Source organism: Esox lucius, chromosome 2 (assembly GCF_011004845.1).
Source record: "Esox lucius isolate fEsoLuc1 chromosome 2, fEsoLuc1.pri, whole genome shotgun sequence".
NCBI lineage: Eukaryota > Metazoa > Chordata > Actinopteri > Esociformes > Esocidae > Esox > Esox lucius.
The window spans coordinates 14,781,036-14,787,500 of NC_047570.1; the positions used below are offsets into that span (position 1 = coordinate 14,781,036).

Genomic DNA, 6,465 nt, shown 5'->3' on the forward strand with positions numbered 1-6,465 from the left:
TAAATAAATAGAAGTCCATGTGCTTCAACTTCAAATATATTAAATAGGCAAATAAATCCCTCATTTGCTTAGAAATGTGTTTTGTTGTTTCTATTTTGACTTACTCTACACACAAAAAAAACATGTTGATTATATAAATTTCGAGTCAGCCAGCCGAGAGAGGACTTTTTCTCCAAAACAGAGTGGGGAAAAGAAAAAACAGCCTTCTTCAGGACAAGTAATGAGGCTGATGAGCAGTGCAAGCTGCTCCAAGAAGTTGGACAGTCTTGACTTCCCAACCGCAGTGACTCACTTTGAGCAGGCCAAAGTCCTGCTCAAACCATTCACATTAAATAGTTACAATCACTATAATGGTAAAAGTATATAGTAGGAAAAGGAAAGGGTTATCAATAAGCCACAAGAGTATATCACATATGCTATGAGTTCTAAACTAAATGCCAGCAGAAGTGTAAAATAGATTTTTGGAAACAAGTGCCCGTGACCAAGCCCAAATTAATTGTTTTTACATGTCAAATTAGATTTTCCAGTTTTATAATTTCTCCAATATCTCCACTGCCTAGAGCAGATTTTCCATTGTGGTGCTGAATTGCTTTAATAATGGGGCATGCTTGTAAAAAGCTTATATATGAATGAAAATGTTAATGGCTAAATTAAATTAGAGACCTAGATTATATTCAATTATATTTTGCATGTATTCAAAATGAAGTTCATAGGCACTGCTTATAGGACAGTTATTTTTCCAAATTACATTATAAAAATGGGAAACAATGAAGTTCTGCTTTAGGCTTTTAACTGTTTTCATGACATTCATTAAATATTTAAAGCAGGGATGAAGACTACACAAGAGGTCTGCTGTTCAGTAATACCTGTTCGATAATGTCAATTAATGTTTCTAAAACTGTACAGGATAAATTCCCAATCTGTTAAAAATTATTACAATTATTTAAAATGTGATTTGTATTTACATTTTAGTCAATTAGCTGAAGCTCAATCCACAGTGACATACAGTACCTGGCAAGCACTAGCTCACCAAGGAAACAGAGTATGTGGCTAAGGGGTTATTGTAGGCACAGGTAAAATAAATACAAATAAAGTAGGGATTCAGGTGTTTTCTGAAAAAGGGAAGAAGCTGCAATCCTCAAGGAGACAACTGTGGGAAGTTGCCCTAATAGGAAACACACCCAATGCCTATAGATATCTAGTGTATTTCTCAAATGCCCAAAACAAACAGACATCTCGGAGACAAGCACAAAAGCATTGGGCAACAATGTTACTCTGCTTGATCACCTCCTAGACAGGGACTGGAAAACACACCGTGGCAAAGCTATTAAGAATCGAAGATTAATACCTTTAAGCCCCCCACCTATCTCCCGTGCTTCCCCCTCGACCAGTCTGAAGGCCACGTGCCTTTTAGCGAATCTCAAGCCTCTTAGTAGATTAGCTTCTGATCGCTTTCCCTTTGAGCCTGACACAATGCAACACAGTGCTGTTCATTATTACATCCCTGAATGTCCAGCAGTGGGACTACTGAGGCTACTGGAGGCAACAGATTCAAAATAGCTACCGTCATGGCACCTTGCTGAGGCTTGCCAGAGGGCAGGGATATGAGCCCAGAGCCTGGGGGAGTGAGAGGGCAGTGTGAGGTAACAGGAGAGATGGAAGTTGTTCTGGGCTAGTGATAGCGGTCTGGGATCATATCCCCTTTCCGGAGAGGTCTGAGGTCGGGGGGCGACATTAAACCTGCTATACTTTCTTTCTGATCAGGACAGCCATACTGATAAGAGTATCCCTCTTATACAAAACCATCCACTGCGTCTAATTTAAACAGACATTATTCACCTCCAAAATGTAAGTAGCACCATTATCGTTAGGGCATATTGGATGATGGCGCTAATGTAGAAGCTTGTTTGGAGAGATTCGTTTTCCCAGTAATGTTTTATAGACACCGTTGCCACAGGAACACCATGTACTCTGCTTACACTCAGTCATCCACAGGCAGAGGTAGCCAACAACCATCTGTCGACAGAGAGCTCGGACCAGCAAGTGCATTCAGGAAAAGCAATGGAGTGAAATCCGGCTCCATTCAAGCTTATAGACTTACCTTGGTGGATTAACAAGTCTAGACAAAATGCAGAGGGGTCATTGTTCAAGGATGGAGATGAATGAACCGTGGCAAATCATGGAACACTGACCGCCAGGAACATCAACAAGCCGTACACACCACCGTCCAAAAGAATGGGGACATTTAGAAATGTCCTTGATTTTTTTGTCTATTAAAATAACATCAAATTGATCAGATATACAATGTATACACTTTTAATGTTGTAAAGGACTATTGTAGCTGTGAATTGGCAGATTTTCAAAGGAATAAATTACATACGCATACAGAGGCCAAATATCAGCAACTATCAGTCCTGTGTTCCAATGCCACATTGTGCTTGCTAATCCAAAAATAAACCACTTTAAAAGTTTAAATGATCATTAGAAAACCCTTTTGCGATGATGTCAGCACCGCTGAAAACTGCTAATTAAAGAAGCTATAAAACTGTCCTTCTTCAGACTAGCATCAGCAATTGTGGGTTAACCCATACGAAGAATTGAAGGCTACCCCCATGCGAGAAATGGCCAAGAAACTGAAGATCTCATACAACACTGTGTACTACTCCCTTCACAGAGCAGTGGAAACTGTCTCTAACCAGAATAGAAAGAGGAGTGGGAGGCCCCGGTGCACAACTGATCAGGAGCACAAATACATTAGCTTGACTGGAGCCAATTTCCTCCTACAACAGGACAATAACCCAAACTATGCAAAAACTATTTAGGGCAGCCAACTGGTGTTCTGTCTGTAATGAAGTGGCCAGCACAGTCACCAGATCTCAACCCTTTTGATCTGTTGTGGGAGCAGCTTGACCATATGGTACCATCAAGCCAATCAAACTTGTGAGGTGCTTCAGGAAGCATGGAGGGAAATCTCTTCAGATTACCTCAACAAATTGACAAATGCAATGCCAAAGGTCTACAAGGCTATAATAACTATAGACTAGGGATGGGACAATAGACGATTTTAGTATTAATCGTGATGGAAAATACTCACGATTATGAAATCGTGGAGAAACTCCATAATCAGGAAAATCGTAAATCGGGATAATCCTCAAATGAGTGACTTGAAAAAGTTCTGCCAGTAACTGAATTTTCCCTGACTGCTTGTTTTATTTTACAAGTAGAGCGCACATCTCATCTCACGTTGTACATCCTCGGCAATCCTCTACATCCTCTGCAATGTACAGTCAATGAAGCTGAATGGCTCAGCTAACGTAAATAGAAGAATATTGTCAATTAAATGTATAACAATAAAAATTAAAATGTAATTCTTAAATGTTATGAGTTGGGATTTTATTGTAATGATATAAAGAATAAACTAGTTTTCCAAAACCAAGTCTAACCACTACACTTAAGTCTACAAAAAAAAGCTTCTGATATCATCTCCACATCCCGCTATATGCAAATACCTGTCCATTCCATTACCACGGAAAATAAGCAGTAGAAACGATGTTGAGCTCAAACAAACCAATAACATCGTAGAAGACATGCAGCTACAATGCATGCAGAAAAAAACTATTAAACTGCAAATTGTAGAAAATATGAATAGGATATACATAATACACACATCTCTTTAGATTTTCTAATATAGTAGGCTAATTGTTAATGCTTTCCTACTGAAAGTGACAGGAGAAGACAAATAGAATGTCATTTGCGTGGGCCAAAATAATATTGACTATCTACATGATGCACACAACATAACCAGGGGAAAAGTAGGCCTATTGTTAGCTAATAAGGCACATAAAATGTGCACGGTAAGTAATGAAATCAATTTTTGTTTTAGGTTAGATTCAACTTTATTTTCCCTGAATAAGTACAATTACAGTAGAACGAAATTCAGTAAGAAATCTATGAGTAGAAGAGGGCAGAACATAATCTTATATTAAGATGTGACATACAGATATGCAATGTATAGATGTGCAATGAAGGCAAATGCAGTACAAATGGCAATTCTAAATGCCACTAAACATCCTCTGCAATGTATTGTCAGTGAAGCTGGCAACCATATACATTTAGAGATTTAAATGTCATATTAGTATTAGTTAATTATTCAAAACCTTCTTTGATATTATTTTATTGTAATAGCTTTTTAAACAATATTAATGCAATGGAAGAATATCCGATGGGCCGTTTTGAGAAACCAGAGTTGTTATTGGTATTGTTATTAATCGGGATAAAATAAATCCGTAAATCCGGATATGTTTGGCCAGGATAATCGTGGCATGAAATTCGCATAACGTCCCACCCCTACTATAGACAGAGACTTTTTTGAAGAAAGCAAAGTTGGAAGGACACTATTATTTCAATTAAAAATCATTATTTCTAACCTTGACAATTACTATATTTCTGATTAATTCTGCTATATTTCCTATTCAAACTCATTTAATGAATGTTTTCATGGAAAACAAGGACATTTCTAAGTGACCCCATACTTTAGAACAGTAGTGTACATGTGGCTGTATCTCTGCACCAGAGAAAGCTCTCAGGTTAATTCTGCACCAGAGAAAGCTCTCAGGTTAGCTTCACAACAGTAGTTGTGTTTGTGTCGTGCGGTGCAACAGAGTAGAGGTTTTTGCCATCCTATTTCATACAGACTGCATGGTCAGCTGTGTGGAGGTCAGACTGACCACGGTCGACTCTCCCTGCTCTGATAGCAGAGGGGCGCCGGGGTCCGGGATGCAGCCAGAACCAGAAGACAGATGAAGGGAGGGTTGAAGGGAGACTAACCCTACCAGAGACCCTTATGAAGACTCTCATTGCCAAAAGCAGAGGAGGAATGCAAAGCTGGACGATAGGAAAACAAGCAGAAACCACACAGTGCGGAGAGAGACTGCAAGGGTCAAGGTCTGGCTAGGGGATCCCAGAGGGATGATGTTAGGGTTTATGACCTGACAAAAGAGAGAAAAGGTAATAACTGTTCAATAATACAGTACTGTCCTTGGAGACAGGGCGGGAAACTGAGGGCGTGTTCATCAGCTCTGAAGGGAGCCACAATGTTTCTTAGCCCTGCTGGTTGATCTGCAATTTTCTGGACACTGGAGGAAAAGTGCCCTGATCCGTGACCAGCCTTGGGTAATAAAACAGTTTATGGTTGTTTTGGCGCAAATCACTTGGCGTCGATGGGTACAGAAATAGACATTCCATTTGAATTCCTTTGTGACAGGGACTCTCGGGGAACAAAATCACTAGACTTGGACCAATCAATCTTCTAGTTGCTTGATTTATTCCTCATGAATCACTGCATCATTTGATTTATTTGCATCCTGTAAAACTAAGGACATCTCAGCGCAAACAAAAGTATATATGCAAATGACCAAGTTAAACAAACAGAGCGGATCCATCCACACATGAACTGGGCTAGAAAGAATGCAAACAATTTAACGGTTTTCAGTGTTGAGTCCAGAATGAGTCGGAGGCTGTGCATGGGGGGACAAGTTCGGTTTATCTTATTGGCCACCCTCTGGGAAGATATAGCTGGGCTTTTCCTGGAGGGTTATGGGGATTAGGAGCAGGCACCCAACGTTAACATACCATTCCATAAGCTAGGAGTCACACCTGATGTTCTGGAGCCTGGGGATACGACAGCACTATTTTATTTGATTTGGAGAAGGTGGGGTTTGGAGGATGTAATCAGGAAGGGGTTGTACAAGTGTTGTGTTGAAGCATTAAACAAGAATAGGCTGAAGGGGAGGAAAGACACCCCTTGGAGGGCACTGTACAAGCCACCGTTGCCATCACTGCTGTGAAGGCTTTTGTTTCAGTCCTTAACCCAGATGTTGGTGATGCCCATTTTGTAGTGAAAGGGAAACCATTTTTCCATTGTTTTGTGGAGTGTGCGAGGCTCGTGAGTCTATTTGATATTTTGTTTTCAGCTGTCAGGAAAGTGTTTACCTTCATTGGTTTAATTTTAGTGTTTAAGTAGAATAAACGTCAGAAAGGCAAATGCTTGCTTTTCGCCTTGGTCAGGAGAAGATGCACATTTTCCTGAGTAGGAGGCTTAAGCGTGACAGTGGTTAAGGTGAGGAAGTAAGAATCTTTAAGGGGCTGGTGAAAGACAGAATTAAGCTGGATTTGGAATATTTCTCGACAACGAACAATCCGCCCATGTTTGAGTAAAAGTGGGGTTACAAGGTAGCTGTATGTTGTGTGGTGGAGAAAAAGTCTCTCTCTCTCGCGCACACACACTCTCACACACACACTCTCACACACACTCACTCTCTCACACTCACTCTCTCACACTCACTCGCACACACACACACACACACTCGCACACACACACACACACACACTCGCACACACACACACACACACACTCGCACACACACACACACACGCACACTCGCACACACGCGCACACGCACACGC

General features: G+C 40.5%; 1 protein-coding gene across 4 annotated transcripts in view; it reads right to left on the bottom strand.

Annotated features, from left to right (window-relative positions):
* sbf2 (SET binding factor 2) overlaps window positions 1-6,465 on the bottom strand; it is a 141,785-nt gene that overhangs the window by 26,182 nt on the left and 109,138 nt on the right. The gene's annotated exons all lie outside the window — the stretch shown is intronic.